The following is a 27,386-nucleotide window of genomic DNA, read 5'->3' on the forward strand; positions in this document are numbered from 1 at the left end:
GAAAATAATAGATATTAGAAAAACAAATGAGCTTAATGAAGAGTCTTCTGACTGTATTGTACGTAAGTCTTCTGTGGGTATCATTTTCTTTTAGCACTACTTAAAATCAAATTTAGATACAACAGCTACTGGACTCAGATTGACACTGTCAGGCAACAAGAAATTTTTGTTGTAATGTACCAATTTGGTGAGTCTATCAGAGACATCAAGTAAATCCCCAAGAATATAAATCTATAGTTGAAGAGACCAGGGCATTTTATTGTAGTTATAAAAGTACAAATAAAAATGACAGTATTTCCACTGAGACAAGACATAGTCACCAGAGATGTTCCTTGATTCTATACAAAAGCAAATAAAAATCTGCCAATCCAGATTTCTGACTAACTAGAAACCCTTGGACCACTCAAATTGAACAGCTTTATGAGCAATAGCAAGTTCTCAGTATAGGTTTACCAGTACTTCATTTAAAGGGAAAGAAAGGAGTTTTGTTTAGAGGTTCTGGAAGAACATATAAGCTACCAAGCTTCTCACCTACTTGTTCAATGCACTTGCAAACCTTCTCAGTTTATGTGACCCCTTTCTACATAGGAATGCCAAGAAAATGCTGACTATATGGATATAAGGAGTCAAAACATTACAGGCTTATTTTCAAGAAAATATGTAAATTCATGACATTAAAGGTGGAGAAAAAAAGAGTATTTAAGAGTATGCTGAAATTTGTATGAAGTCATGAATCCAGTGGTGAGAACATGTCCATTTACTGGTCAAGTAACGATCATGAAGTGAACAAAAGCACAGAAATTTGCTTTACAACTTCATGACTTTGTTTCTACATTTTTTGCCACCTAAACCTGAAAAAAACAAAAATTAAGAGTTTACATGTAGGTGGAAGGATGTTTGTATAAAATAAAACTGACATCAATTTTGATTTAGTGAATCTGACAGAAAACACAAAACCGGAATCCTACAATTGGACTATACTGAGTTTTCATAATTATAAGTGTACATTTACTGTTAAAAGACTTAAGTAATTTCCTTAAAGAATAAAGAGGAACTGGAGAGATGTCTTAGTATTCTAGAACAGTTTACTTTTACAGAGGAGATGGGCTTGATTTCCAGCACTTATGGTGGCTCACAATACCCTTTACCTATTTCCAAGGGCTTTTGACATTGTCCTCTGACCTCTTTGTAAGTCTCTCACACACATAGTGCACAAAAATGTATGGAAAGAAACCACTTGTACACATAAAAATCAAATAAAGAAATATAAGCTTTTGTTTTTTTTTTTAATAAGTTGGAGCCTAGAATGACTTCACAGTGGGTAAGAGAATTGGTTGCTGGCCTAGAGGACCTAGGGTTCATCTCTAGTACTAACAGGGCAGCTCAAAATGATTTTCAACTCTCATTGCAGGGTGAGACAATATCTTTTTCTGACATCTTGTAGCACTATGCACATGTGGTACACATACATGTGCACAGGCAAAACACTCACACATAAATAATAAAATGTTGATAATTTTTTAAAAAAGGTAAACATTGCTCCTCTTTATAACACATACATTCTCCATGAGGCCAAAGTCAACCAATAAAATTAGAGCATATACAAAATGATAATTTGATCTATATCAGGCACAAAATTGCTTGGATTTTCCTTTGTTTCAGTTATGGAATTATTAGCAACATATTTTAATATTCATCTTGTTTTAATTTCCTAAAATGTTTACACTTTGATGAATTGGCTGTAAATGAACGTAAAGATTTTGTCTGAAAGCAAAAGGAGAATAAATAGTTTTCTAACATTCAAAGAGTCGAACTATATTTTCTCCTTTAAAATATTAAAAGTAATGCCATTGAAGTTGAACATTAATTATGTCACATAAACCATTTAAATCTAGAGGAAGAAAACTATATTTTGGAATATTCAATACATGTGTAGATATTTACATTTTATAATATATTATGTAGTAAATGCATCAAGCTATATTTAGTCCAATCGGGAAGAACGATGACCAAAGTGTGGATACTTTGCCCCTTCTTGGAATTGGGAGCAAGGCACCCTTGGAAGGAGCTACAGAGACAGAGTTTGGAGCTGAGACGAAAGGATGGACCATATAGAGACTGCCACACCCGGGCATCCATCCCATAATCAGCCTCCAAACACTGACACCATTTGAATACCAATAGTTTTGAGAAGTACTATTATTCTATGTATTATTAATTTTATTTGATTGTTTGTTTGTTTTTGTTTGTTTGTTGAGACATGGTTTTTCTGTATAGCCCTGGCTGTCCTGGAACTCACTCTGTAGACCAGGCTGTCCTTGAACTCAGAAATTCGCCTGCCTCTGCCTCCCACTTGGTGGGATTAAAGGTGTGCGCCACCAAGCCCAGCTCTTATTACACATACTTTAATGCCATAAGTCGTGCTTATGTTTGAAATAGAGATCTTTAATATTAACACCTACTTGGCAAAAAAAATATGTTATGAAATATTCCTTCATTTAAAGTACCTGAAATACTTTCCTATGCCAGTTTTTCCTTCTCTGGGCACTTTCTCAATGTTTTAATTAATGTTAATAATTTATGCTTGTCATTTAATATCTTTTATTGTTGACCACTTGTTTTCAACATGTGTTATGTACACTTTTTGTGTAGCAATTAATAATCCTTCCTTTTTAAGGAAAACATTCACCCTTTTTTTATTCTTTAAAAATATTTTTAATTAATCAATTTAGTTTTATGAGTATGGGTGTTTTACCTGAATGCATAATGTACACATGTGAGCAGTGTCTGTAGTGCCAGATGAGGACATCAGAACCTCTAGGACTGGAGTGACATACTGGTGGTTGAACATCTATATATGGGTGCTCAGAATCAAATCCATGTCCTCCAGAAGAGCCAATGCTCTTAACCACTGAACCATATCTATAACTCCACACATTTCTATTCTTAAAAAATTGAATTGTAAAAGTTACATTAACTATTTTTATTCTTACATAAAATGTAAGATCCTAATTTTAAGAAGTATGAATGTCTTCTAGTCTCTGCTACGCACAGTTTGGAGTAGATTAATCATTTAATAATGTTTTCTTGGGATCTCTTTACCTGTTTTGCCATTTAATTATTACCAAATGACATGGTTCCTACTCCTGGAATAGGGCCAGCTGATGTGGGCCTCCACTAGTGTAGATGTTTGTCACAGGCATAAAGCTTGTTTGTATAATAATATACATATTTTATATCCCTCCTTTAAGGCATGTCCTCCCTTTTAACATAAACGACTTCATGGATATCAGACAGCCAGTGTCCAGGAGGTGAAGGTGTGACTAATATCTTAGCAAAATGGTAAACACTGGGATAGCTCCCCTCTTTTTTTTATTTTGGATTTTCGAGACAGGGTTTCACTGTGTAGCTCTTGCTATCCTGGAACTCACTTTGTAGAGCAGGCTGGCCTCAGAAATTCACCTGCCTCTGCCTCCAAAGTGCTGGGATTAAAGGCATGCACCACCACCACCTCGCTAAAACAGCCCTTAAGGCAGTGCAAAAGTACTCATAAAAACATGAGTTCGAAAATATATATTTTTCAATGATGCAAAGCATGAGGACGAAATTATAGGAGGAACTTCATGAATCTAAAGGAACAAAGGCAGCTGCATTAATGAGTTAGCATGTCAACAAGATACAAAGACAGGCAAATACAAAGGCAGGCAGATTCCTGAATTCAAGGTCAGCCTGGGACACATCTAGGTTAGACCCAGGGGTGGTAGAAATTGTAATTCCAGGACAGAGTCCCACTCAGCTAGTTTAGTTTTTTAATGTGCTTAACAGAAGCAGGCAGATCTCTGAGTTCTTTTAAATGTTAAAAGAAAATATGTGCTGGCAGCTACCAATGAATTGAGGGCATGGGGTCACTGGATGCTGATTCTTAGGATAATCAAATGGAAACCTGAAGTAAAAGACTGGATTGACATGTAAAAGACTAGGCTTAGACCTGTAGGATCAGGAAATGTGCTATGTAGAGAATTTTTTGAAGAGCAAGAGAGAACCACTTGGAGAACTGTCTCAAGCAGAATAAAAAGAGAGATCTCAAGAGAAGGGATGCTCCAGAAAAAGCAGATCAGAGAGAAAGAAAGCACAATGCAGAGAAAACAGGCTAGAAAGCTGTCTCTAGCAGAACACAGGCTGACAACTTGGACCCTCGGTTTGATTTTGAGTGGCTTATTTTGGGACTCTCAGATTTCCCTTCCTCGGAACCCTTCTCCATCTAGATATAACATGGCGAAAAAAAACAAAAAAACAAAGAACATGAGAGATATGGCTAAAAGACATTACTATGCTGATTGACTCACATAAGTGTCCGTGTTTTCATCTATGTGCTTCTATGTTATTGTACATCTGTGTATATCTGTGTGTTGTTCAGCTATTCTAGGACAATATACATCAGTATAAGACACTGGGAACTGACCATTTTAGAAATTTAATGATGACTATGCTTTGACTTGTGGACATTTAAAAATTGCACTTTCTATAATTTAATCTCTGTAAAATGTAAACATATTTTTTATGATCCACACTAATCTTCCCCAGAAATTTCATATGAATCAAGCCAAATTTGTGAAATTATAACCTACAAAGATCATCAAGTTGTACTGCTGATTTCTATATAAACATGTAAAGAATGATTAATTCTGAACAACTTTTGAGTATTGCATTATTTTTAATGATGGAGGTGAAAGTATAACAAAGTAAAAACAGAATTCTAGGCCTTTAGGCCCAGGCTTGGGAATGTGGCCTTTGTAAAGGTATGCTAATCATAAAACAGATAGTGACATTCCTCTACCCACTACCCTACCCGCTTCCTGGGTTCAAAGAGTGCTCATTCAAAGAAAGTCACCCTGACCATTGCTGGAACCTGCTATGCAAATGTGCTTTTGTTAGGGGCTCTTAGAAACTGTTTTGAGAAATAACCCTCACAATTACCAGGTATTCCTGGTGACTCTTGTAACTTTGTACTTTCTTGTGACTCTTAACTGGTATTTTTGGTATTTTCCAACAACGTCCTCCCCACCTCCTTGAGTTGTGGTTTCTTCCTTTAAATACCCCCTTACTCAGCTACTTGGGGCACCACAGTCCTCTACCCCTGCGTGGTGTATGACTGTGGGCCAGAGAGCGCTCTTGAATAAAAACCCTCTTGCAGTTTGCAACAAGACCATTTCTTGTGGGTACATAAATATATGGTTCATTATTAAATAGATAACTGCTAATTATTTATTCAGGATAAGTCAATTAACTTTTGTAAGAATTGCATTAGACAGTTATTTTAGTCACATTTTAATAAAAGAAACAACATAGAGATGTTAATTTTTTAAACACATATAGTTGCTTATTTACAAAAGCAAGACTAAGACTTGGGCTTATTTTAGGTATAGACTTATATTTTCAATCATTATCTTATACTAACTCCATCTAAAGACACAAATATACTTTTTTCCAAGCTATCTTCCTCCCCCTATGCATACTCTACAGAGAAACTTTTACCAAAAATGTCTACAGTCTGTTAAGTACTGTTAAATATTATTAGTCATGGATGAGTAACTATTTGAAAAGAGAGTCACACATAAAACAAAGATCTAAGAAATGATATAAACTTTTTCAGTGGTATAAAAGTATAAAAAAATATAAAGAAGGGTAAGGCTATATTGAAAAAGGCATTAAAAAAACAACCTGTTCTGAAGGAAAATGAAAGAACCAATATCTAAAGATTAGTCAGTAATAGAGTGGGGATAATAATGTTCGAGACTGAGTGAACCTCAGAAGGTGAGGCATGTTTCTGTGGAGTGATCTAGATGTGTGAGGTCATCAAAGAGAACCACAAGTCAGACATAGTGCAAGAGACTGATGGGGAAATCGTTAGGGTGGTCAACGTAAAATAAAGCCTACCTGGATTCCTATTTGCCCAAGTACTTTTCAACTTCAGGCCCCAGATCCCAAATGTATCATGGCCATTACACAACTGAGAGGGACTTCAATCAGGTGCTTTCCTTCCCTTTTCTTAGATAATTTATTTTAGAAGATGTACAGATACAAATATAGAATATGTACAAATATCTTTTATTCTTTTTAAGGTGCAAATCTCTAAAGCTTCTTGGTAGTTTTATAAAGGTGGAATACCTATTTCCAGGAGTTCGACATGTAATCTTGTAAAATGTAAATCATTAAGGAGGCTCTTCCATCCTTTGTGGTTGAGAAGAGTCTTATTTTACCAGATGGTTTTAAATAAGTCTGAAAACTCTCAATCAAGAAGCTAGTATAAAAATCTATATTTTAAAAAAATAATAGCAATTATTAAGAACACAGTGTTATTATTCCCAAATTTCATCAGCTCTCATAAATGCTCTCAATATAAAAATTCATCCTGGTCTGATAATCACCCTGAGTTTCAACAGACTTAGGCATCTCTTTCTTTACTGGAGCTCTCCTCAGGGTTGACACTGAACTTTTCTCAATACAATCATAGCTGCCATAGGTCCAAGAGACTCTTTTATTTAAAATTTGTTTTACTTTGATAATCCAGGAATAAGTCCAGAAACCAACTAAGATGCACATATCACAAGTAGTTAGCATAGAAAAACACAGTAAGCATTTTGATAATAAGAGCAGTAAAATGACAAAATAGGGAAGAAGCAGGTTGGAAAGGGAGAATTAATTGAAATAGCCTTTTGAAGCACTCATTAAAGCTGTGTAAAATGGATCATTCAGGGGGAAGGTGGGTACAGTACAACCATTAAAGACTATGTAGCATCAATGACAGTAGGGAAGAGTTCTTGCTCATTGAGCTGAGTTGATAATGGAAAGATATCTATAAAGATATATTCACATATGCAAACTTAAGGAGTTGAGATGGCATAAATACGGTTTTTGATTTAAATATAACCTTAACTAAGGGAAAAATCCCTAAAAAGAGTTCAAATTTGGGAACAAAACTATCCAAAGTAATGAATTGAAATTCCCTTTGGCATGCATAGGATTTGTTCTGTCAAATTAGATATATGGATCTGATAGATAGATGAATGTAAAGTTCAGAGTATGAGCTCAACCTAAAAGTTTTACTTTACTTATACCTGTAAACATGACAAAGAGGGAGATACATGAGGAATATCTTAAAAGAATAAAAGAGTCCTATGAGCAAGGGTCTAGAATTTTGAATTTCAGTTGCTTGCACAGATGATAAACACTTTTCAAATCAGGCACAAAGAATGGACAAAGATTAGGAAGTTTATTTGAAAATTTCATTATTTCAGAGGTTGAATCAAGGGCATATTCTGCGAGGTAGTGAATGTGCTGATTTTACTAGAAACTCTAAAAAACACAAAATAACTTCCTTTGAGTTGACACTAGAGAAGTTCTTGAATAATTAAAGGCAGTGAAGCACTTAGAAGTCACCTTGAAGGGGATTAATAAAGATTTGGGGAGAATATTATGGTGCCAGTGGGGGTGGGAGGGGGGACATTAAAAGGCTGATCTTGAAGAAGAAGTAGAGATCAAGGCTAGTAGAAGAAAGGTAGTTTGATTTAAGTAAGATTATTTAAGATTGAAGAGATTTAACCATGTTTAAATGCCAATGGAGGGTATTTCAAAACAAAGAGAAAGGTTTTACAAGTCAAAGGATGAACAAGTACTAACACAAAAAGCCTTTGCCTAAGAGGATTGTCTCCACACCCTCTTCTCTGGCAATCATTTTTCTACAGTCAGCTTTTCAGAGATTACTCTTTCAATTGAACAGTTAAGTGATATGTTGCATTATTTGCCTTTCTATTCCTGGCATATACCACTTAGCATGACAACTACAGTTAGTAATATTATATATTTGAAGTTTATAAGTAGGTCTGAAGTATTCTTGTTGAGAAAGAAGAGGAAAATAATCTATAGGCTAATTAGCTTGATTATGGTAATAACTTTTAATGTATATATATATATATATATATATATATATGAAACCATCATATTACATCATAAAATATATACAAATTTGTCTGTTATACTTCAAGAAATCTAGAATAAATGATATAATTTCCAGAGCTTATTTAATAAGGTTGATTTCAAATTGAATGAAGAAAAACTTAAAATTCAGAATATTTATATGAAACAAAGGTAAAACTGTATTTAAAATTTAACACCTGTTATATTTAGAAATGACATACTCTGTAAAGGTTTAGTATTTTTTCAATAAGGTAGAAAATTGTTCAAATTTTTTAAAATAAGAAGAATGCAAGGTCTTGAAGAAGTCAAAAGATGAAAAATTATGACATTTTAAAAATTATAAATAAAATATATGGTCTGTGAGTAAGGATTGAAAACAAAACTAGCAAACAAATGTTTGCATGTAAAATATCAATGTCATGTATACACTAACCTTTATAAAAGACATATCAGTTTGCAGCATAGAATGAACATTTTAGATGGAAACATACAGGAATATTGAAAAACTATCAATGGCCAGTTTTGGTTAATTTCTTAAAACTGTTTTTAGTTTAATTCGGTGAAGACTCTTATGTCAGAAACTTGAAAAAACTATATGAGAGAAAGACAGGGAGAAAAGTAGGAACAAAAGGACATAGAGACTTTCTGTTTGAGACAAACTAATACTGCTTTTAAGCACTTCCGAATACAATAAAATGGAAAGACAAGTAGGAGTATACAGTGCCAAGAAAGATTCTGGAGTAAAGACTCAGACTAGCCTGGTCATTGATAACACTGTATTAGTTAAGAAGAAAGATGAGGGCACTCCCAATGGCTCACAACTTTCATCCCAGCATGTGGAGGCAGAGGCTGGTCAGGCTTGTTTTCATCATGCATTCTAGGACAACCAGGGTTACATATGACGAAACATCCATAATTAAAAGAAAAAAAAAGAAAGGCAGTCAGATGAATACACCATAAAATAATTGTCTGCAGTGAGACAATTGAGGATATAACAAATACAGCATAGAAAATCTACAGTCAAGCGCAGCCATGTAATAGACTGAGTTAAGTGCAAGAGAAAAACTATGTGATGTGCCGTTTCTTGCCTCAACAATGAGAAATTAAGGCTAGTGGTTAAGAAAACAGTGACTACTGAAGACAGATAGAAATACGTAACATGAATTTTTATATCAGAATTTTAATTCCTTAAGTAGATGGTAATTTCTTGAACAAAGTGAAAATCATTCCTAGGTATTATACATATAGCACATGATTCATTAGATGGAGAAAGTCAGCAAGTAAGTTCAACTCCTATCTAATAAATATTGAAAGTAAACAAATAACAACAGCAACAACAAAAGTCAAACAACCAAAATAAAGAAACTCAAGGCACAATTGTTTTCAATTATATTATGTATCTTTGTGTTTTGACTGCATGTATGTATGTTCATTTGTCTGCTTGCCTTGTGTTCATAGAAATTAGAAGAGGATATCTGGCTAGGCGGTGGTGGCACACGCCTTTAATCCCAACACTCGGGAGGCAGCGACAGTTGGATTTCTGAGTTCGAGGCCAGCCTGGTCTACAAAGTGAGTTCTAGGACAGCCAGGGCTACACAGAGAAAACCTGTCTCAAAAAACCAAAAAGAAGAAAAGAAGACAAAGAAGGAGGAGGAGGAGGAGGAGGAACAGATCTGACTCTGTGAAACTGGAGTTACAGATTGTTCTTAGCCAACATGTGGGTGCTGGGGAAAATGTGTTCCCATGATAGAACAGAAAATGCTCTTAACTGCTGAGCCATGTCTCCAGTGTGGGAAAAAAAATTAAGTTTTAGAAATAAAATAATCTTATTTTATCCTCCTCTTTATTTCATCTTCCACTGTGATTATTAGAAGAGATTACAATGTTATCTATCCTTTCCTCAGATCTGTGCACACTAAAGGCAGTTCAGTGCTACTATAAATGGTTCTGGGATTCGATGTTTAGTAGTGTTTATTTTAAAAATGCTGAGGCATGTCAGCTGATTTGACTCTTTCTAGGTCAGCAAAAACCAATGAAGAATGTTCAGAAGAGATTGTCTGCTTATAAAAGCATTTCAGGGATTATGAAACATCAAGATGAATAGAAAAGAAAGAATATTGGCATGAATACTGAAAGAACAAGAAATGCAATACTTGTTAACTCAAGTGATCAAAATATGTTTCTTTTAAATAGAACACACAAGATAAAAACTAAGATATTTTAAATACATATCTAAGGATTTACAAAGAAAAGTTATAGTTGTTTTACTTAAAATAATATTTGCTATTAAAAACAATTTGGCTTTCAAGTCTCAAATATTTTAAATGCAGAATTTAATAATTAATAAAAATATTCACAAAAAGGTAATACTTTGAACTTTATTTCTATTTTTTCTAAAATACTCTGAAAACCTAGTGAGAAAGGATTAATCATGTGATTGTATAGACATTTGTTTTGTTATACTTAATATACTTAGTATACTTAAATAATTCATATTTATTTCAGGACAGTGTTTCTCTTTTTTCTCTTTGTAGCTCTGGCTGCCCTGGAACTCACCCTGTAGATGAGGCTGGTCTTGAACTCACAGAGATTCATCTACCTCTGACAGCCATGTGCTGGAATTAAAGGTACACACCTCCACTATCACTTTTATTTTATGTGTATTATAAGTATTTGTTGTTGTCTTTTTATTTGTTTCTTTGTTTGTTTGTTTGTTTGTTTATTTGCCTATGTTTATGCAAGCATACCACATGTCTGTAGTTGTCATCGAAATCAGGAGACAGTTTAGGGAATGCCCTGGAACTGATGTTTCAGATGTGGTGAGGTACCACTTGAGTTCTTTGACCTGAACCTGAGTTCTTTGCAAGATCAGTAAATGTTCTTAACTTCTGAGCCATGTTTCCAGACCCATAAATTTATATTTTCTTTTAATCGATGTTTTCAGCTTAAAATATCTTTGATTTAATTACATTTTTGAAATTATGATGTTTAGTTTACTATCAAATCTTTATAAATTAAAAGTTAGAAAGCATCTTCTGCTCACAGATTCCAATCCTACAACTCTCATACTTGTTAAGAAATGACAAGACAATGTTTTTGTCAATATTTAACACTAAGATTTAGAGTTAGCTTTTAGAATGTTCTCTAGGAAAAAAAGCTGCCTCCATGTATTAAATTGAAACACAGTTACATTCGGTCTGTTTTCACTGCTATATGCAGAATGCATAGGTAGAAAGAAAACTCATACCTATTTCAATCTTCAATTACTTATAATGTTAGAAATGCTGGACCTCATCATAGTACCTAAGATCAATAGAATAGGTGGCAGCTCATGTCAAGGATCTGAAGTAAGGGAAATACTTGTGCACTGCTGGTGGGACTGCAAAATTGTATAGCCAATACAGAAATAAGTCTGGTAGTTCCACAGGAAAATGGAAATTGATTTACCTCAAGAACTAGCTACACTATTTTTGGGAATGAGCCAAGAGATGCTTCATCCTAAGAGTGACACTTGCCCAATCATGTTCGTTATTATTCATAATAGCCGGAAACTGGAAAAAAATAGATATCCCTTAACAGAAGAAGAGATAAAGAAAATGTGGTACATTTACACAATGGATTATTACTCAGATGTTAAAAAAATGAAACCTTGAAACTCACAAGTAGATGGATGGGGACAAGAATCACTCATCCTAATTGATGTAACCCAGACCCAGAAAGAGAAATATGGTACTTACTTGCTAACCATATTGAATTTCAGTTGTTTGAACCAAACTATGATTTTTAAACCATAGAGGTTATGTATAGAGTAAGGGACTTTAGGGTACAAACAGATCTCTTTAGGAAAGAGAACTAAAATAGTTATAGATGGATGGATGAACTAGAAGGACAGGATTATATGGGGATGGAAAAGAAAGAAGGAGTTGGGGGTGGAATATGGAAACAGCTAAAATTAAGCCTAATAGAGTGTTAGTTTCCTAAACATATACAAATTTAAAGTCAATCTACATGAAATCACCAAATGAGGGAGACAGCCCCAACTGGCCACATATTATCTTAAAATGAAGCTTCACATCGTGGGATCATGTTTCATCTAATTGAGTGGTTGGGCAAAGGGGTTTAATGGAATTCTCTAAACAACCCAGCCCGTTGCCAAGACTATAGGTTGCTCTGACACAGGATCTGATTGCTGAAGATAACATACACACAAGTCACTTAACATGGAGAAGTCTAGCTGGTGTTTACATAGTGCCTTCACCCCTATTTATTATCATTGGTAAAGGCAGGTACTATACAAGCTACTTAAGAGAAAAATAAATATTAACCTATCTATATATTTTTTTGATTTACAAAGTTTGCTAAACTATAAGGTATGCTAAGGCAATACCAAAGCCTGGAGGAGTCACCAACTAGTAGCTTATTTGACTACTCCATCTGAGGAAAGCCATACTCAAAACCATTAGACTGACTAAGAACCAGAGACTAGGTAGTCCAAGGACCTAGGATAAAGCCAAATATTAATGGTTGAAACTAAAATTTGGAGATAAATGACTCCTAATTAAGTTCTGTATATTCCACAGATCAATGCCTTGCTTGGCCAACATTAGAGAAGCTTCCTTCTGTAGCAGATGAGAAGAAATACAGAGTCCCAAGCCATTTATTATGCAAGGAGTAAGAAACCTTCAAAACTTCAGTGCTAAATTGGATGAGTCTGACAAATAAATTTCCTCATGGGTGAGGGAATCCTAAGGAGAGGAGAAAATAGTGTAAAAGCCAGAGAGGATGGAAAACAACAAGGAAACAATATCTGGCAAATCAACATGATCAGATCTCATGTGAACTCACAGAAACTGAAGATAGCATGCACAGGACCTCCAAATGTCTAACCACGCCCTCTCAGGATATATTATAGCTTCTAGTTGAGTGTTTGAAAAGAGAGTTCTGTGTGAAAATAAGTCAATGTCTGAGTTTTGTGCCTTCTCTTTTTCTTTGGTTTCTTTTGTTCAACATTGATAGGTTCATTCTTGTTTTATTTCTTACAAGCCTCTCTCTCGCTCTCTGTCTCTCTGTCTCTCTCTGTCTCTGTCTCTCTTCTTCCCTCCATCCCTTTCTTTTTATTCTAATAAAAGTCAGAAAGTGAGATCAATATTTAGGGAGGAATGGTTGGAGCCCTTAGCATGCCCTGGTGATATAAGGAACCAAGGTACTTCGAGAGGCCTCGCACCTGGAACCTACCAGCATGGTTCCAAAGCTTAGGCTGTACAACAAGTTAAGGATGACCCAGGACACCTGGGTCCAAACCTAGAGTTTGCAGATGCCCAGTGTGGGTTTGTCAAGCAGTCCAGGAATTGTACAAGGAGACAATGCAAACAACCTCCTATTGGTTAAATTCTCTTAGTCAGACTGCTGAATCTCTGAACAACACTAAGTATAACTGTCATAGTATCTGTTGTTATCTTTGGTCTGTGTTTTGCTTGTCTCTCCTCTGTCATTGTGTGTTCTGACTCAGAGCAATAGAAGAGAACGTTTTGTGAGTTTTTTTTTTTTTGGGGGGGTATTTGTTTTTTGTTTGTTTTGTTTTTGTTTTGTTTTGTGTATGGATGGGTCTGTATATTCGAATGTGTCTGTAAGTTTTGTGACACATCTGAGAGCCCAGACTGATATGGTTCAGTGCAGTTAAATATAAAAATGTATTGTGGCCACCAAATGTTTTGTTTCTGACTGGTCATTTGAATTATGAGCTTATTGCATTCTTGGTTATATCCTTGATGTTTCTATTGTTGCTAGTGATGGCCCAGGGCTCATATTTATCTCTGAGCTTCCTGGCCAATGGATATAATGTGATAGGGATTTTAATGTCATTATTAAAGTTGTTTTATGCTGTTCTACCTCATTGAAAACCTGTCTCTGGAGTTGGGTTGTTAGGATTTTTCCATAATACCCATAGGCATAGCCATGCTTTTAAGTCTCTCTTCCAGGGTCAGGAGAGATGCATCACAAATTACCAGGAAGAAGACTGAATAACAGAACAACTCAAGAGATTATTGGTTTAATTTAATAACCTGAGAGTGTTATATTAACTTTCTGTATTTCAAGATTTCTAAGTTTATGAGTATGGTTAAAAATTTGTAAAATAAATGAAAAAGTTTACTTCAAATTTGTAACACATGTCTCTAAGATATTTTAATTAAGATGGATATTTATGTGATGATTTTTTTGTACTGAAAACATGGCTTATGTAAAATAAAATTTAAAACAATAATTGCTTAATGATGTATTAAGGCTAGACCTCCATGCATTCATATATAAAAATGCACCTCATTTTAGCAGCCAAACTTTGTAAGAGTCAACGAGTTGATATTGATTTTAAAGGCACAAAGGTATATAAAAAATATGAAATGTTTCAGATTTCTTTCCATTTTTGTGATATTGTTATTCCAAGATTTCAAAGGTTCAGAATTTTAACATTGATCAATGGAGTCCTGATGAGCTTTTTCTACAACACGGATTTCAGTATATATTATAAATAGTGGTAACTCTAATGTATCTAATATTCTTTCTCTTTTGTAAGTTAAAAATTCATGTAACGTTCATGGAATCAAAAAGTCATAAGACATGATCTCACCTCTCACAAATCAAATGGACTCCATATTAGTGCAGCCTAAGTTTCTCCACCTGTCTATTACTGAGGATAACATTTTCTCTTTCTTGGTCTTGGGTCTTCTCCTATCCCCCAGTTAATAAGATTATGGAACTGAATGTTCCAAATATAATTTTCTTTATGTTCCTAAACTTTAACTGAATATCTTTCTCTAGTTTATATCTGACTCAATAGATTTCCACTTGGCTGACAGACACCATCTATATATCAGCTGCAGACTACATATGGCTGTGAGCTTTTGACTTGTTTTGAAAACTGTTTTAAACCCATCCAGCCGGTGTGATTTGCTCCCTGTCTCTTCATCTGGATCAACCAACTAACCAGATGCTTTTAATGATTGTCCATTTCCCAGTCTTTGACTAGCCTTTCACCTTTCCTGGGCCCTGAAAATGATGGCCTAGTTTCAGCTGGAAGTATATACAGAAGAGAATAATACATTGTCCCTTATTCCTGAAATAGGCTGAAATGCTAAATCAAAAAAAAAAAAAAAAGGAAAAGGGAACAAAATGGTTATCTATAATACCAATTGGTATACTATTTGGTTTGCTAAAACCAAATAAACCCATATCTGTCGATAGCTAGATTCACTAGCTTAAAATAGTTCTACAGTATGAAAAGACACTCTACCTGCTCTATATAAAACAGAGGGGACTACTGTATAACCTTAAGAGAAACTTGTTGTTTCTATAAAACTGTTAAGGAATTATTAGAGATAATCTAGCAATACTCAAAGAAACATTACAAAAAAGGAGAAGTAAATAATGGGTGCCCATTTTCATTACCAAGCTACCCCAGGTATGCCAGCCATTGTATGGCCTTTGAACCTTCTGCTTCTTCTAATTACTATTGGCCCTTGCACCATTAAATCTTTAACTAGAAACATAAATTTCCATTTGGGTTCCACTAAACTGATGCTTCTCTTCTTGCAGTTTTCTCTCCCTTGATAATTTTCTTATTTATCATAATATTTGGGCACTGTGAATTCCAGTGCATTACCAACTGTAGTACCTGCCAGATATTTAGTGCCAGAATTCTTATTCCCTATCTCAACCACAGCCAGTAAGTGCTCCCTCATAAAACATTTGAAAAAGTTACACAGGCCAAGGAAGAGTTACACCAAAATCAAAGTCACATTGTTCTACTTTCTATTTCCTAAACCTAATATATTCAACAAACTCTAGTTTTCAAGCTATGCATACCTGTAACCTCATAATGCGTAGCTACACCTTTGCCTGGCTAAACTCCTGTCTACCTGTGATGACACCCCTTACACACAATGTACTCCTATTCTTGTGACCTTATCAGCAGCCTTGAGCTCTGATTACCCCACTCTTATGTTCAGGTACTAAACAGCCACTTTTCTCAACAGCCATTCCCTCTCAACCTTAACCCTTCCCCCATAAAAGGAAACTCAAAATCTCTGAAACCTCAACTTAATAAGAGTAAGTTGTCTGGCCAGTCACTTGTACACTTCTAAATATAGCTTGTTTACTCAGATAGTCATGGAAATGTTTTTGTTATTTTTGTTTCTTTGTTTCTTTGTTATTTAACCTAAGCTTTAATATAAACTAACTTCTTAAAAAGTTGATCAGGTGTTAAAATACCTGCAGCATCTTGAAATAAATTTTGAAAAGCATTTTTCTTTGAAACAAATAAATTTAGCATTTTTTTTAAAAAGCAAGAAAGAATCTACAAATTGGTATTGATCTTCTATAACCTAGAAGAATTAGATAAATTCTGGTATATAAGTAAATATTGGAAAATTACTAAAATTGAAAGAGTTTCTTGTTACTTTCCATAATTAAGTAAATTTGGCAGTATCCATCTCTATAATTATTCCATTAAAACAACTTTCATATTGTAAATTTTCTTTCTAGTATAGAATGTTTTTCTGTGAGTAACACCTTTTATTTAATGCTTAGCAAGTTCATGTAATAGTTCCAAATGTTTGTCTTGAGAAAAGCTCATAGCATGGAAAGGACTGTGCGTCTAAAATTAGCATTTTAATTTTTTATTAGAGTAAATAAATTACCAACAACACTGGAACATATGTGCTAGGTAGGAACAGCTGAGCCCTATCTGGACCCATCTGACCTTGGTCACTAGGAAATTAGAGTTAATTCAGGGGAATAGGACGGACACCATATGTGGTTCATGCCGAAGCTACATCTGATGCTAGGGAAGCAATCTGAATGGCGTTGGCTGTGAGCAAAACTGTCAGTCCATGGAATAACTGTTCCACTTATATCCCAAAGCATCTGCAATTTTTTTTAAACAAATTATTTGAAAGGAAGGACACTGGAGCAGAGAGAATGCCTTTATGTTATACCGAATTAATAGAAGAGAGAAAGCTGTATTTCTGGACATAAAGATAGACAGCAAGTTCAAAATCTCCTGAAAGTAGGAGGCTATGTTTAGGTATCTGAAAGAGTATGGGAAAGTTAATTTTATCCTTCATTTTGTCCTTCACCAAGTTTTCTGGTTACTGAATTTTGTTCATAAATACAGTGTCTACCTTTCCTGCCACTGTTTCATCTACATAGTATCTTACTGCCATGTAGAGATTTAGGAATCAAGTTGAAAAAAAAGTCTGATCACACTGTGTCTCTTCAAAGCCTTGCATAAGACACAATTACCCAGCCATGCTGGATGAAAATAGAGAAACATTATAAGCAATAATGAGAATATTCATCCGAAGTGTATTTGACAAGTCATAAAGATTTCCAGAGAATTCAAAATGTCTTAGTGCATGAATTATGTACTTAAAAATAAAGATCATTATCTCATATGCACAGTGCTCTCTTGGGGTTATAATTTAGAATCTTGCAGGAACATGAAAACATGTACTATCTGCCAATTATTTGCTGTGCAAGATTAGCAAAAGAACCTGGAGTGGCATTTTTGCTGTGGAGAGTAGCTTTGTAGCTTCCCTGGACTGGAATGCCTTCTGTTCCAAGTGAGGAGTCTCAGAGGGCCAAATGTATTGCCTTCTGTAGTTCTCTTGCTTGCACATTCTTACCTTGTTTATCCTAGTATGTGTTGGGCACCCACATGATAGAATGGATCATGCCAGTTACTGCATGTTACGGGTTAAATAAAAAACAAAACCAAAAATAAAAATAAAAACAAAGCATAGGACCTGTCCTGGAATGGCTTAAAAGACTGTATGACAATGTATGACAAGTAGACTAAGAATCTTAACAAGATCTTGTGACTTCAGGACAAATGATAAATGATATGTAACCTAACCAGAAAATGTTTGGTGTGATAATGACAGAAAAAAGAAATTACTCCCTCTATAATCAGTCACAGCATGTCCAAATGTCTTACTTCTCTCTGCAACCAGGTACTAACTTACAACAAGGAACTAGAATGAATGAATGTATGAATGAATGAGTGAACAAATAAATAGAGAAAGGAAAGAAGAAATAAAAACAAACAAAAACATTTGCATATTTGAAAGTCTCAAAAAAGATGATGTACCCATCTACCTTCACTTTGTCTAAGGTTTCTGATCTTCCTTGATTTCATGCCAATCTTAGCATAACATGTCAAGGATGGCATTTAGACACATAATACCTCATATTTATATCTATATTTTCCTTCTTCTTGGTCATGAATTAATAATTGTTTAACAACTGGATCTCTGTGTTGGGAGCCAAAACTAAATTCTTTATAATAATCAAAGTGAAAAAGATAACTACCAAGTCTTAAGACATAAAGCTGGACCTCCTCCCCAAGCTGACTAAGTCCAGACAAAGGTCACCAACAGACTGTTTCAGTTGGACCCCCCTCCCCAAGTTGACTAAGTCCAGATGAAGGTCACCAATGGACTGTTTTGAGAATTACCACAAGATGACTCCAGACCTGACTGACGCAAACAGCAGATGTCATAACCACAAGATGTACTTTTAGATATCATACTTCCCCTTGTAGTCACCAAGGAAAATTACCACAGCTACCCCCTGCCCTTCTGCATAAGGGTTGTTTCCCCTTTGATCTTTTTGTATAAAAACTACAAGTTTTGCTGAATACAACGAGGCCTTGACAAGATTCAGATCGACTCCGTGTCTTTTCTGTGCTTGGCTTCCATTTCTCTCTCACCCCCCATTTGGTTTTAGGAGCAGTCCCCTATAGACCCATGAATAACGGGACCTGCTGGACGGGTCGTCTCTGGGGAAAGTAGGCTTGCTATAGTAGTAGTATTGGGTTTGTACACTCTATTTGTATTTTATAGGTTTTGGTGGATTTATTCTGGCTACTACTGATTTTGAGCTATAAGACCAATGCCACCCAAGTTATAAAGCTCTTGAAAGTCAATACAAATCTCCTCCAGCATATGCTGCTGCTGCTGCATGTAAGCCACGAGCCTCTTCTCAAGTGACCCATGGACACCACCAAAATCCTTGCTAGTGGCTCTGCCATGAACATCCATGATCATATTACATTTTTCTGCATGATAGATTGCTTAGAAAACCATTTTACAAAAGCTCCTCTATTATAAACTTACTTACTAAATATCTTTGATGTTAATATTTTTTTCAACAAGCTCATTAACAGTTATCTCTTGATATTTTAATTTCCAATTTATTCATGTGAACTTCCATAATACTATTTCTCAATATGCTGTCAATATCCGTCCTTCATTCAAATGTTTCCCTTTTTACCTGTAAGCTAAGACTAATTCTAAATGACTATAACTGCAAAGTCCTTACAGCAACTTGAGAGTCACTCGCCCTTCTGTGTGAAAAGCTGAAATCCACATTCAATTTTGCCCAGAAATCCAAGTACTTCTCTCAACTTATTCTGTTCTATTTCAAATTGTCTTTTTCTAAAACTCCAAATCTTCTATGAACTCATTCACTCTTGGTCTCCTCTATACACACAAATTTTAAATTTTCAAAGACCCAAATCCAAGTTCTTCATACTTCAAAAATCTTTTCATATCAAAATACCTTCACCTTTTGTGTAACCCTCCTACAGCGAGTCCTTCAAGCTTGCCTTTGTATTCCATCACGTCCCTGCAGCCATAAAGAACTCTTATTCAACTAGTTTTCTATTGTTACTTCCCTTCAACTGTCATCTTAGACACATGCTTTAGTGACTTGTCTTCAGTTTCTTTTGTCTGGTTAATGTCTATCCCATGTCCTTGCCACACTTCCAGCCACCCCTTTCATAATCAAATCAGAATTGTGTTCACTATTGCATTTGTATTTTCCCAAATTTATGCAATTTCCATATGTCTTCCAAACTATAGTTTATTAAAATCAAACTAAGTAAACATATCAAGGATCTCAATATTTTTATTAAAATATAATTCAAAACTCAATTTATTTGCCATTATTGAGCATAAAATGCCTGGCCTACTCCAACATACTAGAGGAAACTCCCATGACAGCTCTCAATCTCCCATTGTCTTTTTTAAGATACTCTTGGTACTCGGCTGGCACAGTTACTACAAAACTCTACTATGATTATATCAACCTACATTTTATCTGTTTGCTTAATTTATAAGCCTCCACATTACTAATATAATTAAAAATCATGGCTGCCTGTTATTCTTAAAATGAATGAAATTATGATTGATTACAAAGTTCCAGCAGGTGTATCTAGGTATACAGCTTTTCTTTGCTATTTTTATTCTTTCTAAAAGAATGTACATTTCTATTCTTCTTTTCATACATGTACACTATGTGCCCAAATGAGTACAGATGATGCAAACAAGAACATTAATGAAATCTTATTATAAGGCAATTATGAAAATTCTTATACAGATTTTAGTCATTAATATAGTTTTAAATTACATGTTAGTTATATCTACTATTGATGATCAAATTACAAAATTAAGAATCATCTGAAGCCGGGCATGGTGGCTCACACCTTTAAACCCAGGACGTGGGAGGCAGAGGCAGACAGATTTGTGAATTCAAGGCCAGTCTGGTCTACAGAGTGAGTTACAGGACAGCCAGGGCTACACAGAGAAACCCTGTCTCGAAACAGCCGCCCCCCCCCCCAAAAAAAAAGAAAAGAAAAATAAGAATAATCTAAAAGTGACTGGATTCTAGTATGACAGTAGGATTATTATTTTGATAGCCTTAATTGTAGTGGGAAAACATGCCCACTATAAGTGGTGTCATTTCATGTATGAATCCCGGTCTGTATAATTTGACAAAGGGGGCTGAGCAAGAAGCACACATTTGCTGGTTTCTAATCCTGACTATGAATGTCATGTGATCATGGCTGCTGCTTATGTGGCATTAACCTGGAACTGTTACCTAAAATAAACCCTTTGTCTTGTAAGTTACTCTATAGGAATATTTTATGATAGTAACAAGAGAAATACGAAATGTTTATTGCCTCAGTCAGTGATTATCTGGTTGTAGTTTTCAAAGTTTTGGTAACTATCAATAATTCTAAATAAAACAAAATTTGAATTGGATGTGGTGACTCGGTTGACCTGGAATTGATCCCTGGAGGCCATGTAAAATGACAGTGCTGTGGCATACATCTGTAATTAAGCCCTGATAGGCAGAGATATGAGTAACACTGAGGCCTCCTGATCAGCCTGCGTAGATAATTGGTTAGCTACAGAAAAATAAGAAACTATCAAAGGAAGCATACAATTATTCTGGGGATGACAACAAAGACTGTTTTTTTAGAGTTTAACTGCACGTATGCACACCAGAACAGACACACATTCAATTATTCAGCAATAATTTAATCTTAAAAAGATGGTCAAATGAGTTAAAGTGTGTGTGTGTGTGTGTGTGTGTGTGTGAGAGAGAGAGAGAGAGAGAGAGAGAGAGAGAGAGAGATGTGAAAGTTTGTTCAAACCAGCTTATATTCCTGACTAAACTTGAATCACCCAAACAGTTTAGAAAGAGTGTTCATTATTTTATCTGTGTGCTTTAATACAAACATCTACTGAGATATTACAATAATTTAGGATGGCTTATTAATATATTAAGTGTAATAAAACACCAGTTAACAAATAAGTCAGACTTTAAATGTGTAGGTACAAAATTATGCTTCTCTTTATGGATGAGAAAAAGCTCCTTAACTGAGAAATTTATTTTCCACTAATTAATTTAACAAAATCACATAAAACTTTCTATTATTTTTTTATGGAATTAAATTTGAAATGTTAGCTAGTTAACTACACTTTCCTGGTTTGTCAAGTTATAAGAAAAGGAGACTCAATTTAGGAAATAAACTTTAATAACTAGTAAGGGTCATGATTGGCACTGCAAATTATCATTAAAAACAATAAAATGTGAATTAATATCTATCACTATAGTTATAATTATCAACAATATTTTGACATGTTTATATCCAGAAAATTCATCTTGATGTGTATTAGCATCTGCTTGGACATATTGTACTGAAAATAAATAAGGGAAAGATGTGCTATGATTTAAATCCCAGCTGAATTCTAGTTACTAAACTAACTTTTTAAAATTCAAACTTCATTTTAGAATGGGTTGAAGTTTCAAGGACACTTTAAAGAAAATATAACCACTATTTAAACTTCATAATACATAGACAGAAGTGCTGAGCTGTGACCAACAATGCATGAGAATTAGATATGGATGAATTTATTTAAATAAAAGAGATATCAACTGAAAATATAGCATAAAATAAAAATTAAGCCCACTTAGCAGTTTTAATAAAAATGTCAATCTCTGAGGAAAATAGCAGTATGGATATTAACAAGTTACTATATATATAAAATTATCAAATTCATATTGAAAGCCAATGTGTAACATTAGGGAGAATTGCACTAAATATATAAATATTATCTAAAATAAAACTGAAGTCTAGCAAACATATCAAGATAGATCTTTCTTCATATTTTTATATAATTATTCTTCATGTTTAGGAATACTTTTACTTTAACAGAAGAAGGAGGTCAGTTAATGCACCATAGGTTAGGATATTCTACAAACAATTTAATATTTTTAATGGTTACAGCATCAGAGGCAGTCTCTTAAAAATCTTCCTCTATGGGACATGTTGATTCTTAGTGAGAAATCTCTAATATTTGTACTCTAGTGGTTTTAAACCTCTGTGAATTTCATTACAATAAATATATTTACATATTGGACTATTTATTTTCCAGAAAATGAAGTAAATATCACTTTAAATCTCTTGATATTCATATGGGTAATATGAAATAAAATTACATATTTCAATTGAGGATCTAAGGAATTATTGGTATAAAACACTAAGTAAGATGTGAATGTCAACCATGAGGACATTACATAGTAAGGCATCTAGAAGCTATTGGGCATTTGGATTACAACAGGACTTAAAACGGCCCCCAATGGAGGAGCTAGAGAAATTATCCAAGGAGCTAAAGGAAACTGCAACTCTATAGGTGGAACAACAATATGAACTAACCGGTACCCTGGAGCTCTTGTCTCTAGCTGCATATGTATCAAAAGATGGCCTAGTCGGCCATCACTGCAAAGAGAGGCCCATTGGACTTGCAAGCTTTATATGCCCCAGTACAGCGGAACCCCAGGGCCAAAATGGGGGAGTGGAAGGGTAGGGGATTGGGGGGATGGGTATGGGAGACTTTTGGGATAGCATTGAAAATGTAAATGAGGAAAATACCTAATAAAAAAGATAGGATATTTTAGGGAGAAGGAGAAAATTATGCTGCTTTGTGCACACTAACACATTTTTGTCTTTGTCGAAATGGGTTGTATGTAGCTTGCCTTTCTTATCAATGTGATGAACACTAAGACCAAAAATAGCTTGAGAAGGAAAGGACTTATTTGGCTTACAAGTCAATCATTAACTAAAGTCAAAGGGAACTCAAGCAAAGCAGCAACCTGAATGCAGAAAAAAATTCAGAGACCAAAGATGACACTGGTTACTGGCTTGCTCCCATGGCTTGCACTTCCTGTTTTTTGATAGTCTTATACAACTGGTCCAAGACTACAAGGCCCAAGGATGTCACTGCAAATAGTGAGCTAGGCCTTTCTACATCAACTGTTAAGAAAATGCCCAGGGACTAAACCACCCATCAACTAAACATGGAGGGACCCATGGCTCCAGCTGCATATGTAGCAGAGGACTGTCTTATCTGGCATCAGTGGAAGGAGAGGCCCTTGGTCCTGTGAAGGCTTGATGCCCCAGTTTAGGGGAATGACAGGGCCATGAGGTGGGAGTGGAGGAGCACCCTTATATAATCATGGGAGTCTCATAGGGGGTTTGCAGTGGGGAAACTAGGAATAGGGATAAAACAAACAAATAAAATATGCAATAAAAAATAAAGGAAATGTTCACAGGTTCATGTACAGGCCAATTTGAAGAAAGCATTTATTTAGTTTAAGATTCTGCTTCCCAAGTGAAACTGACCTGTGTCAAGTTGATCAAAAAATAATAAGAACCAGCACAAACTAGATATGGAATATTCCTCATATTTTCTGTTTGGGTTGTACTAATTAAAGTAATTAACAAAAAGATCTGTCAACACAAAGAGCTGATATACTTTAGTGACAGAGAATGTAAATAGTAAATTTCTGCATATAACAAGCAACTTCAATCTTTTTCAGGGTTGGTAGAGAGGTAGCTGTGTTCCTAGAATACAGTAGATGCATATAGGTAAGAATGTGTAACTTTGGGGCCATTGTGACAGCAAGTTTTCAAGTTGGAATGTTACAATGTGAGTAGGAAATCTATTTTCTAGTTACCATAGATTGAACAGCTGCTTTGGTATGTGTCAACGCAACTTCAACACATGCTTTTGTTGATTGAAAGAAAGCTGCAGTTGTCTAAGAGTTCTGCCTTTGCTGACATTGTAAACTTCTCTCAGCATCAGAAATATGTCAAGAAGGTATTAAAGCCAGATGGTAAAGATGGCAGTTTGACTGATCCATCCCTAAATTTCAGCTGATATTTTTTACAAATACTACTAACAAAATACCTACTTAGATGGAGTTAAAAGAAAAAAAAACCCAAAAAACAAAAACTTCATCACTATATAAAAGCTGTTGTGTGGATAACAGAGGGCATAGCACAAAATTATTTATTACATTATTCAAAAGCAAACAACCCTTGAAAACTTATTTCATACTAAAATGCAATAAAAGTATCTCATAAAACACTGTGGGTATTTATGTCCTTTAGAAACATAACTTGCATCATTAGTAAAATTGTTCCTTGGTAAGATTCTTCAAAGATATTTTGAAAAACTCAGCTTCCATCTGCAATTAAGAAACTTACAAATCTTCATTCTCTTCTAATAAGTAAAGTGAAGAAGAAACTGAAAATCAACTAAGAAGCTAGTTCACAGAAGACACAGCAACCCTTATGTTTGTAGAGAAAACCAGGTATATGCAGGGAATCTCAACTTACTGAAACTGAAACTCCTGGTGTAAAACCTTTATGTGAACCATGACTTTAGTACAATAAACTGAAGTCTTGTTAATGAATTTAATTGAAAGTGGCTTAGAGTAATATGTCTGAGTGGTATCAGTAGTCAGGGACCACCACACAAGGAGACTACTAAAAAGGGGTCGTTTCTATGCTAAGAAGCTAAGACTTTCCCACACAGATTATGGTAGAACCTTGATTTCAAAGGGATCCAAGGCTCACAGAACTCTGAGTAATACAATACCATCAACATCAATACACACTTGATGTGATACTTCTTTCGAATATTAGCTCTTAAGGGTTTCCCAAAAGAAACAATTTTTCAGAACCTTATTTGATGGGGTTACACAAAAGGCTAATCTATGTAAGAAAAAGATCATATACAATATAAACCCTCTCTCAAGCCTCTGGTGGTATATTTTTGAAGATACTGCAGGCTGAGTAGAAGTGCTGGAGTGAATTTTAGCAGTAGGTTCAGTTAAATGTTCATCATATTATTAATGATACTCTGCTATACTTGCAATCAGGAGGTGAGTGTGACAGTCTTCTGAGATGCTTCATCCAGCATCTGAAGGGACTCAGTGACAAACATCAGACAGAGCCTGGGTAGTCTTATGGGAAAGTGGTGGATAGAAGTGAGCAAGTCAGACATGTCAAGGACACCACAAGAAGACCTACAAAGTACCATAACCTGGAACCATAAGGGCTCACAAAGCCTGGGCCACCAACCAGGGAACATATAAGAGCTGGACCTATATCTGCTGCACATTTGTTGAAAATGTACAGCTTAGCCTTCATATGGCTCCTCTAACAAGTGTAATGGGAGCTGTCTCAGTCTCTGATCCCTGTCTTTGGATTCCTTTCTCCACACCTAGACTGCCTGGTTGGGTCTCAGTGGGAGAGGATGTGTCTAATCCTGCTGGAATTAGGTGTCAAAGGGTGGGGTGGCATCCAAGGGGGTTACACTTTTCTGAGGAGAAGAGGAAGAGGCAATGAGAAGATGGAGTTGTAAGGGTGGGACTGGATGGAAAAAGAGAATGGACAGATGATGTTATAGGGATATAAAGCAAATAAAAACAATAAAGCATTGAAAAATATTTCATCATAGGACTAACCGATGTTAAAAGAAAAAAAGTAATCAAGTCCTGTCCAACATTTATAACTATGAACCAGTACAATAGCCATCATGGCTAAATATTCCTTACTGAATTCTGTATCTGTATCCATATAGTAACAGACAAGTATAGCTCTGCATCAGAGAAACTTCTTTTTTCAGACAAAAATGTCATTAATGAAAGCCACATGAAGTGAAAATAAAGAGAACAGCCTAAGCATTGCATTTCCAACCCCACTTTACACACACACACACACACACACACACACACACACACACACACACATTCTTTCACCCAAGATTCAGAAACTTTCTTAAGAAGAGATATAAACGTTGTATGAAACAAAGAAAGGACTGGGTAGTGAAATTATCTCTTTTAGATCCCCTTTAGGGAATCCATAACCATGAAATCTCAAAACCACATCTATCTAAAGAAGGCCTAGACAATTCCAACAACAGTTAAGGCCCTAAATTATATGAAAGAAATCTCATGGGCTTTACAACTAGTAAAAGACCTACAGTAAAATTAGCTTTTCAGAGAGAGAGAGAGAGAGAGAGAGAGAGAGAGAGAGAGAGAGAGAGAGATTACCTAAAGTTACCCACAACCATGTTCTTATTGTCACTGCTAATAATTTTAATGGATTATTCTCTTGCCAAAGATTTAATGAGCAATGCATTTCATATGTAATGACAGATAGGTGAGAAAAATATGAAAGTTCTAAGAAATATTAAATATAGGCCATATAACTAGGATGAGAGATTAACTGTGATGACAGACTATATAGAAAGCCAAGTTATATTATGCTAAGCTTGAAATCATGCTACCAGACATTGTCCAAATGAAATGAAAACATGGAAGAATTAGCAGCAATAAAACAACTGAGTTGCTGGAGAATTGTCTGACATTTAATATACAATGGCAGCAAAAGAGAAAGAAAATAAAAACAGAACAAAATTGAAGCAGCGCATAATACAAGACAGAGAATGCTCCCACATCCATACATTATATCTGAGATTAACTTACAAGTGAAGGTCATGGGAAGAGCCCAAAATAGTATAAAAAAGAAAATTTAAAAAGCTTCAAAAATAAAGAGAAAATTTTGACACCAGGCAGAGGGTAAAACTATCTTATCTTTAGGAGTTCAAGGATTACATCCTCCTCTTGATACCCCATGCAGCAATAGCAGTGTTGGGGTTCTCTGTTCTTCCTCACCTTCCTTAGGCATTCATTGATTGGCTTTTATAAAGAGA

The 27,386-nt window shown here is 35.1% G+C and overlaps 1 protein-coding gene across 13 annotated transcripts in view; it reads right to left on the reverse strand.

Annotated features, from left to right (window-relative positions):
• Positions 1-27,386, reverse strand: part of Grik2 (glutamate receptor, ionotropic, kainate 2 (beta 2)) — a 696,482-nt gene that overhangs the window by 39,487 nt on the left and 629,609 nt on the right. The window lies entirely within an intron of this gene.

The sequence above is a fragment of the Mus musculus genome, chromosome 10, assembly GCF_000001635.26.
Source record: "Mus musculus strain C57BL/6J chromosome 10, GRCm38.p6 C57BL/6J".
Classification (NCBI taxonomy): Eukaryota; Metazoa; Chordata; class Mammalia; order Rodentia; family Muridae; genus Mus; species Mus musculus.